Genomic DNA, 12,443 nt, shown 5'->3' with positions numbered 1-12,443 from the left:
ATATAAATTCAGTGTAATCACACAAAAAATAAGAATTTTATTCTGGACTTGACAAGATAATTTTAAAATTCTAAAGACTGCAAGGAGCTGAAAAATACATCCAGAGAGCACACTCCTGATTGTGTCCAAACTAGTGCTCCAAATCAACGAGAAAAAAAATCACTCAGAAAATAGTATAATCACAATTGGCTGACTGTTTAGGAAAATAGTTACATGTCTGTCTAGTCCTATTTATAAATCCAAAGGGAATTACAAGTTACAGATAAATCATAATGATAATAAATATTGTAATAATTATAATGTACCAATGGTCATGGGAACAGGAAGGCTCTGTTCCTTTGATTTGCTGTAACAGAGTAACACAAAATGGGTGGCTTCTATCAGTTTACTACAATTTACTCTCTCACAGTGTAGAGTCCACAAGTGCTTGATTTGTTCCTTCTGAAATCTCTCAGAGGCAAGTTTCATGCCTTCCTTCTTGCTCCTGGTGCCTGCAGAAGATTCTTGGCCTTCTTTGGCTTATACATGATCCCATCCCATTTCTGTCGGGTCTTCCCTTTGCATATCTGCCTTCTGAGTAAATATCATCTCTGGTTCTTCTAGGGACATTTGTCTTAGATTTAGGGTCCAGACCAGATCTCATCATTGTCTCTAAGTCTCTAACTTAATTACATCTGTAGAGATCTTTTTTCCAAATAAAGTCCCACTCACAGCTTCCAAGGTGGACTGATCTTTTGGAATGGCTTGTCTTCTACATTAAAACAAAAGGCAAAAGACTTATAAACTTGTTTTCCTTCCAAATAAAGGCTACAGGAGCAAGGCATTTATATGTAATGCAAATAGGCAAACCATTGATTGGAAAAATATTTGCAATATATCTCTCAGATTGCTTTCATAGAAGTTAAAATTTTGTCAGATCTTGAGCCAATATCATACTGTTTTAGTTGCTATAATTTGAGAGCAGGTTTGATATATATAGTATATATATAGTAGTGTAAGCTGACTTACATTACTATCTTTTCTACTTTTTTCTATTTTAAAATTTTATTAGCATACATTAATACTTGAAGAGTATTTCATTGTGATTATTCATAGATACATACAGTCTACTTATTTTGTGCCAATATGGCCTGGACTAAAGGACTTGAGCTCCCTCTATGCTTTCTTTTTCATGGCTTGTGCCACACCTCCATTTTTCTGGTTAATCCTAGATAGAGTCTCATGGACTTTTCTGCCCAGGTTGGCTTCAAACTGCAACCCTCTTGGTCTCATATTCTTAAGAAGCTAGGATTACAGGCATGAATCACTGGCACCCAGCATACAGTGTACTTTGAACAAGTTCCCCTCTATTATATTCCTTTAATCTCTTTTCCTTATCAGACAGTATTTGATGCTTTTCATTGTGCTACTTCCACTATATATATATATATATACTCAAAACCTCTATGGCTTTCATATCCTCTCTTTTTTTCTCCTGCCCTTCATGTTGATACTCTCTAACTCTCCCTCTTTTATACTCATGCCTCCTTCTCCTTTTCCTCCTTCCTCCTCTTCCTCCTTCTTATATTGTTATCATTTCAGACTTACATTCTACATATGAGCTAAAATGTGATATTTGGATTAAATCATTGGCTTGGCTTAAACCATTCAACAGGATATTCTCCAGTTCCATGTGTTTTCTTGAAAATGATATAATTTTATTATGGCTGAGTAATACTTCATTGTGTGTATGTTATATATTTTCTTATTGTTTTATAATGGTAGTGGGATTTGAACTCTGCCTGCCAGACTGGTGCTCTTACTACTTGGGCCACACTTCCAGCCCTATTTTCTTCTGGTAATTTTTGTGATTAAGCCTTGCTTCCTTTCTTCTCATATGCATGAATGTGATCCACTTATGTTAGGCTTCCTGGTAGCTAGAATAACAGGTATGCACCACTGCATCCATATCTTCATTGAGAAGGAGTCTCCAGGACTTTTCTGTACTTTTCTAGCCTTGAACCAGTATCCCAACAATTTGAGGCTGCACAGTAGCCAGGATTACAGGAATGAGCTACCTGTACCCACATAACTTATTTTCTTTATCCACTCAACAGTTGTTGGGCACTTAACTAATTCTGTAACTTTGCTGTTGTGAATAGTGCAGGTATTTTTCTTGTATGCTAATATATACTTCTTTGCATATATGCCTAAGAGTAGTATAGCAGGGTCATTAGTAGGTCTATGGTTAATAGTTTTGAAAGTTTTGTATTGATTTTCACAGTAGCTGTACTAATTTACATTCCCACCAGTAGCATACAAGGGTCTTTATTCCCCACATCCTCAAAGGATTTGTTATTGTTTATTTTCCTGATGATAGCCATTCTGAATGGGATAAGATGGAGTCTAGTGTTATTTTGTATTTCCTTTATGGCAAAGGATATTGAGTATTTCTTCATATGCTTAATGGCCATTTGTACTTCTGAAAATTGTGTTCACTTTGTCTCTTGACTGATTAGGTTATTAGTTCTTTTGATTGTTTGTATATTCTGGATATTGATGCTTTATCTGTTGAATAGCTGGCAAAGACTTTCTCTTGCTTGATAGATTGTCTCTTGATAATGATAGTTATTTCCTTCGACGTGCAGAAGCTTTTTAAATGGGATTGATTCTATTATTTTGATCCATTCTTCCTCTTATTTCCTGGACCACTGGAGTCCTGTTCAGAAAATAATTACCTGTATTTATATCATCAAGTTTTTTCCCTATGTATTCCTGTAGTAATTGCCAAGTCTCAGATCTTACATTAAGATCTTTCATCTCTTTTTAATCAGTTTTGATACAGGGTGAGAGACAGGGGTCTTCTACATGTAGATTATCAGTTTTCCACTACTTTTGCTTTTTCTTTTTTTTCTAATATAAGGTATTGCTTTATATCTGGCCTGGACTGGACCACTGTCTTCCTATTTATGCTTCTCATGTAGCTGGGATGACAGAAGCATACCACTATATCCAGAGTTTAATTGGCTGAAATGGGGCCTTGTGAACTTTTTGCCTGGGCTGGCTTCAAATCATGATCCTCTCAAGAATCTCCCTCTTCCAAATGAGATGATTGGGAGGGGTGGGAGAGGGAAAAGGGGGATAAAAACATGAGAAGGGGTATCAATGTTTGAGAAGTAATGCACCCAGTACCTGACAAATGTAATTATAACCCCTCTATACCTTACCCTGACAATAAACCACAATAAAAAAGAAGTAATGTACCCACCATCTGACCCCTCTATACGTTACCTGAACAATAAAATATAATTAAAAATATGAATTTGCTGGGAGTTTGGCCTAGCAGTAGAGTGCTTGCATAGCATGCATGAAGCCCTGGGTTCAATTCCTCAGTACCACATACATAGAAAAAGCCAGAAGTGGTGATGTGGCTCATGTGGTAGAGCGTTAACCTTGAGGAAAGCCCACGGACAGTGCCTAGGCCCTGAGGTCAAGCCCCAGGACTGGCAAAAAAATGAATTCGGGGGGGGGGGAAGAATAGCCCTTCTTCCAAGAATTGGGAATTACAAATATAAGCCACCATGCCTGGATTTTATCATAGTTTAAAGATTGTTACTTCAATTTCTCTGAAAAAGACTAGAATTTTTATTAGGATTGCATTGAATCTGTAGATTGCTCTCCATAATATTAACTCTGCTGACTCATGAAAATGTGAGGCTTTTCCATTTTCTAATGTTTTCTTAAATTGATTTCTTTAGAGTTGTGAGTTTTAATTCTAGAGACCAATTCCCTCCTTGGGTTTATGTCTAAGTATTTGAATATTTTGGCTATTGAGGATGGGATTTTAAATGTTTTCTTTCTCAGATTTCTTGTTATCAATACAGAGAAAAGCTATGTTTTTGTGCGTTTATTTTGTATTTTGTTCTTTTGCCAATAATATTTATTAGATATAAGGATGTGGAATCTGTAGGGTGTATTCTACATAGGATCATTATCTGCAAATATGGATAATTTGACTTTTTCCTTTCTTACTGCATTCCATTCATTTTCATTAATGTTCTGGATAATAATTCAAGTATATAATAAATGGAAATTGGAACATCTTTGTTTCATTCGTGGTCTTAAAATAATAGTTTCTGTTTTTCCCCATTTAGTGTTGTGTTGGCTTAGGTTTGCCATAGACAGGCTTGATTATATTAATACATCTTCCTTCTGTTGTATTTTTGGGGTTCTTATGAAAAATGTTCAATTTTGTCAAAGACTTTTCTGTAGCGATTGCAATAATTGTTAGTTTTCCCCTTTGTTGTGTTTGTGTAATGTTTTACGTAAGTTGATTTGCTTATGTTGACCCACACTTGCATCCATATAATGATACCAAATTGATCATAGTTATTATTATATTTTAATTAGTTGTTTAATTCAGTTTGAAAGCATTTTATGTAAATTATTATGTCTATGTTCACCAAGGAAATTGATCTATAACTTTTTGTCTAATGTACTAATCCAGTATTGTTATTAGGGCAATACTGAGTTTATACAATAAGTTTGGGAGCTTTCCTTTCTTTTTTATTTTATGGAGTAATTTAAGGAACATTGGTGTTAGGTTTTGTTTTGGTTTTGGTGCTGGTCCTGGAGTTTTAACTCAGGTCCTGGGCTCTGTCCCTGAGCTTTTGTACTCAAGGCTCGCACTTTGCCACTTCTGGCTCTTAGGTGGTTAATTAGAGATAAGAGTTTCATGAACTTTTCTGCCTGAGCTTGCTTCGAACCACAATCCTTAGATGTTTGTCTTCTGAGTAGCTACAATTATAAGCATAAGCCTCTTGTGCCCAGATGGTGTTAGATTTTTTTAAAACTAAATACATTAAGTATGCTTTTTGTGTGCCAGTCCTGGGACTGGAACTCAGGGCCTTGCACTACCATTTAGATTTGTTTGCTGAAGGTTAGAGCACTAGCACTTGAGCCATATCTTCATTTCTAGCTTTTGTTGTTAATAGGAGATAAGAGTCAGGGCTGTTTTCAAATTATGATCCTCCAATCTCAGCCTCCTGAGTATTAGGATTATAGGCATGAGTCACCAGTGCCGAGAAAAATGGAATACATTTTAATAAAAAGCAAAATACAAAATAACTTTCAGAATACAGAAATATTCCCATCTTCTTCTTACATATTAGAATTTGCTTTGCCTTTAAAATATGGTTTGATGTGTATGCATGTGCATAATTCATTTAGAGTGTGTTTATCAGGCATGTATTAAAGTGCAGGGTAGGAGCACATGAGCACAGGAGCAAAAGACCCTGATAATCTCACTTTGGAGTAAATGGTCATTTAGAAATCTGAAATTTGCTGGATATATCCGTGATTAATCCCAAGTTATCCTTTAGAAGAATCTTTTAATCTTTTGCGCATGCTAGGAATTAACTCAGGGCCTTAATTGTGCTCGGCAAGTGCTCTACTACTGGGCTATATCCTCAACCTGTCATACTCTATCTTCAGGAAGAAAGAATTCTCCCTGACAGATATGCAGCCAAGAAAAGAATGTTTTTCTTAACCACTCCCACAGCCCAATATTAGTCAACTTACCCATTTTAAGAAACAAATCATCTAGCATGACCAATCTATACCCTGGATTTCCCTTTCTTATACACAGAGCCAATAAATGCTCTGAATTCCCTGAGCCTTAAAATTCCAAGTACTATAGCCAGTGCCTGGGGTCAAGTGTGAAAAAAAAAAGCAGTGACAGTCTTCTTTGCCTGTGTGAGGTTTCCTTTTCTCTGTAATAATACTAAGCCCCAGAACTGGATGTTGGTGTCCTATGGAAAAGGAAAAGACTTTGACAAGATCATCCCTTCATTTCTTCCTTTCTTTCTTTCTTTTTTTTCTTTTATTTACCAGTCCTGGGATTGAGCTCAGGGCCTGAGCAGTGTCCTTCGACTTTCTCAAGGCTAGAGCTCTACCACTTGAGACTCAGCACCACTTCCAGCCTTTTTTATATATGTGACACCGAGGACTCGAACCCAGGTCTTTGTGCATGCTAGGCAAGCACTCTACTCCGTTCTGGGGCTTGAAGTCTAGGCCTGAGTGTGTCTCTGAGCTCTTCAGCTCAAGGCTACCCTTGTAGGCCCCTTGGGACATAGTTCCACTTCCGGGTTTCTGGTGGTTAATTGGAGATAAGAGTCTCACAGAGTCTAGTGCCTGGACTGGCTTCGAACCCAGACCCTCAGATCTCAGCCTCCTGAGTAGCTAGGATTACAGGTGTGAGTTACCCACCCAGCTCCATCCCTTCAGTTCTATTTGCCATCCCAGCCTTCTTCCACATGGCATGGCCAACTTACAACACTATCCTTGGCTGCTCCAAGAAGTCTTGTGCAACTGCCCCAGCCAAGCCTGCCAGGGAGAAGACAAGAGGCAGATGGGAAGGTAATGTCAGGCTGGTTTTCTGACAACTTGCAACTGACCTTTAGTTCTCAACAGGAGTTCAGATATCACTCACTCTATGGTACTGAGCAATGAGTACTCCGAAGGAAGGGAAGGGTTCTTTCATAATTGGTGGTTTAGTTTCAGCATGCCAGAGGCCTTCTAGGTGGGCCTGCCTTGTCCACAACCACTAAGATAAAAAGATCAATGTTTCTGGTTTCCTTGTGTGAATCTAGTCACTAGGAGATTGTAGACACACATTATTCTTAGGCTATTTTTCATCTGCCTCGTGTACACTCACTGGAGAATTTATCAATGAGTACACTGCAGTATGAGTTCCTGATGTCCCAGACATCAGAGGGTTGTCTATGTAGGCAGAGGTAACCATCAGAATACTTTCTTGGCTGAAGGACAAGCTGGTTATGTTGTTCATGTGGCCTTTCAATTTCACCTTTTATGTAGATAAAATGATCATTGATCTTTTTTTGCATTTTTTATTGTAATTAGTAAAAGGGTTACATGATATTTGCCAGATAGAAGGTGCATTAATTCACATACATTGATACCCTTTCACATGTCTTGGTACCCATTTCCCTCCCCCCCCCACACCCCCCACCCGTCTTGGTTTTCCCCCCTTCCCTATCAAATTTCAAATATCCAAATAAATTCAATATATCAGATAACAAAGTGAGATACTATAACAATATGAGATAACCAAGGGACAGCGAAGGAGATGAGAGACAACATAGTACATTAAGGACAACAATCATTTGTTATATGGCTTTTGTTTCAATATCCTGGAGGTCCTTTCAATTAGCTTCATACTATATGGCCTTATGTATCAAGATTTTGCTCTATTGCAGATCTCTGCTAGTAGAGCCCAAGGTTTCTACTGATAATGATAAATGAGGGAAACCATTGAGCCTAAGTTCCTTTGAGTCTGGCTTACTTCACTTAATATGATTTTTCCTAACAAATGGGGCGATGTCATTCTTTCTGACAGCAGCATAGAATTTCACCTTTTTTTGTTTTGCACTGGTCTTGGGGCTTGCACTCAGGGCCTGGGCACTACTCTTGAGCTTTTTTGTTCAAAGCCAACACTCTATCCCTTGAGCCACAGCTGCACTTCTGACTTTTTGATGGATAATGGAAGAAAAGAGTATCATAAACTTCCCTGCCTGGACTATCTTTGAATCATGATCCTCAGATCTCAGCCTCCTGATTGGTAGGATTATGTATAAGCCACCGACATCCAGCTCTGAATCCTTTAGAAAGGGTCCCAGAGGCCAAGTCTCACAGTTTCAAATGCTTGTTACTCAGATGCAGATACTAAGTACTTGCCATGAGGAAAAAAGGCAAGGGATCATACAGAGCTGGTAAAGAGCCACACTGAGTTTCCTTGCTGGGTACTCTGCAGCCTGACAGTCTTTTTAGTTGGCCCTATAGCCAAGTACTGTGAGACAGGTGGAATTTGACATAGTCCACATCTGTCAAGTGCCCTGCAAGTATTCTCAGTGGGTACTTCCAATCCAAGGACCACAGTCTGGGGATGTGGTCGTGGGAGCCGCTAATGAAATACAGGCTATATGGGCTGATGTCAAGGTCCCACATATGGTACCCTTTTGTTCTTGGCACAGTGCACTGTTGGTGAAACTTTCAAGATCCCAATATCTGATTGACATGTTTTCAGAAAAAGACAACCTGGAGCTGGCTGTTAGGAATCATTTGCTGTACACTGGTCCACAGTGCCCACACAATATCTTCATTCTTGTGCACACATTGTCCTCTTCCTCTCCTTCCAGAATGTCACAAACCAGGTGGTTGTAGCATATATCTATGTAGAGGGGACTTCAGTATCTTGGGCCACAAATTGCACAGCTTGTGAAGCTTCATGCTGTAGCTGTCAAAACCAGCAACAAGCAATTTGCTATCAGGGGAGATATCTGCTGCGTTTAACAGCTGATCTGTGTTATAGAAGGCACAGAAACAGATGGTAGTGAGGAAAGGCCCATTACTGACAAACCTCATGACTCCGATGTAGGACCTCTAAGGCAACCTCATTCTGCAGTATAGAACTGGGCAAGTCTGGGGGTTTCAGGCTACTTCTCTCGCTGTGGAAGGAGCTGCCACTAGCATAAATCTCATAGTCCATCTTCTTGGCAGGCTGCACATTCAAGTAAATGTGTATGCACAGGGCAGTGTGGTTGTTTTGGTGCTAGTGTGGTTGTAAGGTATTTGTAGCGATTGTCTTGGACATGAACCACATATTTATTGTGTAGGAATGCTCAAAGCTTGAAGTCGGACAGAATGTCCTAGATCATCTGTGTGGTCTGCAGCTGCTCCATAACATCCTTCTAGCTTGCATTCTGCTCTAACATTCCGTGGAAGTAGCTGTAAACCTTCCTACCATGCTCTTGGGGCTGCTTTGGACCAGATTGAAGTGGAGGTAGACAAAGGATATGGAGAGGGGGAAGATAAAAGTGAGGCATCACTTCATGGCTGTGCTGGGAATCAGAATGGTGTGAAGACTCAGCAGTCATCCAAACCGTACCTCATACTGCTGGGTTTCTCTGGCAAGTGGCTACAAACACTTACGTTGGCAGAAGCAGATTTGAACTGGATTCTGAGGTTGGCAACCATCTGCTTCGTAGTCAGTGACATCTGATGGCTATGCTTTACGGAACCATCAGAGTTCATGTATTGTCAGTCTGAGTTAGCTGGACGTGATCACTTGGACTTGATCTGTAGGATTGTGTTCTAGAACCACAATCGATGGGAAGCTGGGGCACAACTCACTGCCAAAGGGCAGGGTAGTTTACTTCTACTGAGTCTAGTATAACCAAGAATTAGCCCAAAACGTGATCAGGTCTCAACCCTTGAGAGCTCTGTCTATGGACTCATGACATGGCACTTGTAGTGTCTGGCCCATGTTGCCATGTGTAAATACTTCCATTTGTGGGCTGGGAAGAAGACAGGCCCTGCATAGATGCCCCAGAGCAAGCCTAGCTTGGGTTGCCCTACTGCTGGTCCTTTAAAGGTCAAGAAAAGATGATCAGTGAATATATCTAATTCTTAATTGTCTGTTGTTGTTATTGTGAGACCCTTAATTACTGTCTTAATTTCATTACTATGTAAATTTTTTTATTCTCTTGATTCAATTTGGTAGATCACATACATCTAGAAATTCATCAGTTTCTTTTACATTTTCCAGATTAGTATAAGTTTTTATACTATTTTCTAATGATTCTGTGAATTCCACTGGTTTTTTTGTTTGTTTTGTCTGCTGTGGGGCTTGAACTCTAGCCTAGGTGTTGTCCCTGATCTCTTCAGCTCAAGGCAACTACTGCCCTACCCCTTGCACCACAGTGCTACTTCCGGTTTTCTGATGGATAAGCATCTCATGGACTTTAGTGCCTGAGGATCTTGGCTTTGAACCACGATCCTGAGATCTCAGCCTCCTGAGTAGCTAGGATTACAAGAATGAGCCATCCGGCTCTTTTCTTTTTTTTCTTTTTGGTCGTGGAATTTGAACTCAGGGCCTGGGCATTGTCCCTGAGGTTTTGTTTTGTTTTTCCTCAAGATGAGTATTACAGCCACAGTTCCAATTCTGAGTTTCTGATAGTTGGAGATAAGAGGCTCATGGACTTTCCTGCCCAGGTTATCTTTGAACCCTGATCCTCAGATCTCAGCCTCCTGAGTAGCTAGGATTACAGGCCTGATTTCTGGCGCCTATGTCTGGATATTGGTGTTTCTTTTTATACTGGTACTGGGGCTTGAACTTAAGGACTGGGCCTTGGTCCCTGAGCTTCTTTTGCTCAAGGCTACTGCTATACAACTTGAGCCATAGCTCTACTTCCAGCTTTTCTGGTAGATTAGTGGAAATCAAAGTCTCCACAGACTTTCCTGCCTGGGCTGTCTTCTAACCGTGATCCTCAGATCTCAGCCTCCTGAGTATCTAGGATTACAGATGTAAGCCACCACCCTTTTTGTCTCCAAGTTGCGTCATTTTATTTTTATGTATAGTTTGAGGATTTTTCAATCTTATCAAACTTTTCAAAAGACCTTTTTGTTTCATTGATGCTTTGTATTGCTCTGTTAATTCCCTTTCATTAATTTCTGTTCTAATCTTTAGTATTTCTTCTCATGTGCTGCTTTTGGTTTAGCTTATTCTAGTTTTTCTACAAGTTTCAGGAACATAATTAGGTTCTTTTTTTAGGACCTCTGATTATTTATTGGAAGTACTCATAGCTGAGGATTTTTTTTCCTTAGCAATTCTTATGGTGATGGATGTGTTACATAAAGATACTGGGGCTTACACTCAGAGCCTGGGCACTGTCCCTGAGCTTTGTGCTCAAGACTAGTGCTCTATCACTTGAGCCACAGCTCTACTTCTGGCTTTTTAGTGGTCAATTGGAGATAAGAGTCACAAAGACTTTTGTGCCCAGGCTAGTGTTGAACTGTTGTCCTCAGATGTCAGCCTTTTTAGTAGTTAGAATTACAGAGTGAGCAATGGTTCCCATCATTTAGCATTTCTGTATGGTGTCACAAATTTTTCTTCTGTTCATTTTCACTTCATTCTAGAAATGTTTTGATTAAGCCCTAGGCCTGTTTTATGACCTAAGATAGAATTTATTTTGGAGAAAGTTCTGTGAACCAATGAGAATGTATATTCTGTGGCTATTGGGTGGAAAATGCTGTAGATACTCATTAAATCATTTTGATAAATAGCTCCCATTTAATTTTAAAGATTCCTTGTTGATTTTTTTTGTCTATACAACCTATTTGTGAGACTGGAATAATAAAGTTAATCACTATTATTGTTGGTATCTATCTGTATTTATTTCCAGTAGTGTTTGAGTTATAAAATTGGGTGCATAGGGCCAGGAGTTTAGCCTAGTGGTAGAGTACTTGCCTAGCATGCACCAAGACCTGGGTTCGATTCCTTGGTACCATATCCATAGAAAAAAAGCCAGAAATGGTGCTGTGGCTCAAGTGGTAGAGCTCTAGCCTTGAGAAAGCCCAAGGACAATGCCCAGCCCCTAAGTTCAAGGCACAGAACTGGCCAAAAACTGGGTGCATAATTTTGTATCTTTTGTATGCATAAATTTTATAATTGTTACATCTTCTTGATAGATTGTTTCCTTTATCAGAATGAGGTGCCCTTTGTATCTTTTTACTAAATTTTTCTGAAGGCTGCTTTGTCACACATCTATTCCTTCTTGTTTTCAAGGTCCATTTCATTAGGAAATCTTTTTCCATCCTTTTTTTTATTTTATTTTTTATTATCAAGGTAATGTATAGAGGGGTTACAGTTACATTCGCCAAATAGTAGGTGCATTACTTCTCACACATTAATACCCCTTCTTATGCTTTTGTCCCCATTTCCCTCCTCCAACCCCCTCACAATCATCTTGTTTTCCCCTCTTCCCTTTCTTATTTCAAATAAACAAATAAATGTATATACAATATACCAGGTAACAAAGTCAGATACAGTCACAATATTAGATTAACCAACAAAGGAGAAGAGAAGTCACATAGTACATTAAGAACAACAATCACTCAAGATAAACCTCTTGTTTCCCTATCCTAGAGATCCTTTCATTTAGTCTCATCCTATATGACCTTATGTACCTAGGTTTTGCACTATTGTAATCCTCTGCTAGGAGAGGCCTACATGTGTACTAATTATTACAAAGGAGGGAAACCATTGCCCATCCTTTTATTCTAAACTTATTTTGTTTTTCAGTGAGGTACATTTTGTATAAGGACATATGGTTGGGTCTTCTTTTTTTAATACAATTTATTTTTTGCCTTTTCCCCCACTCAAGAGTGGCACTCCTTCACTTGAGCCACACCTTCCGTTGCAATCCCTTTCTTTTGATTGGAGAATAGAGAGCATTAATATTCAGAGTTATTTAAAGATATTTACTAATTCTTGCCATTTTATTCGTTTTATATTGTTCAGTTCTCCCTTGATTCTCATTTTTTCTTTCTTTTTAAAATTATCTTTATGTAGTTATATAAGAAGTTGCCATTTAACAAAACAGTTC

At 38.9% G+C, this 12,443-nt stretch overlaps 1 pseudogene; it reads right to left on the bottom strand.

Annotated features, from left to right (window-relative positions):
• LOC150041044 (uncharacterized) overlaps positions 1–9,090 on the bottom strand; it is a 53,321-nt pseudogene extending 44,231 nt beyond the window's left edge.
• Positions 9,091–12,443: the final 3,353 nt, after the last annotated feature.

This window comes from Megascapheus bottae, chromosome X (assembly GCF_031878675.1).
Source record: "Megascapheus bottae isolate mThoBot1 chromosome X, mThoBot2.hap1, whole genome shotgun sequence".
In the NCBI taxonomy this organism is placed as follows: Eukaryota; Metazoa; Chordata; class Mammalia; order Rodentia; family Geomyidae; genus Megascapheus; species Megascapheus bottae.
This window is presented reverse-complemented; position numbering and strand designations above follow the sequence as displayed.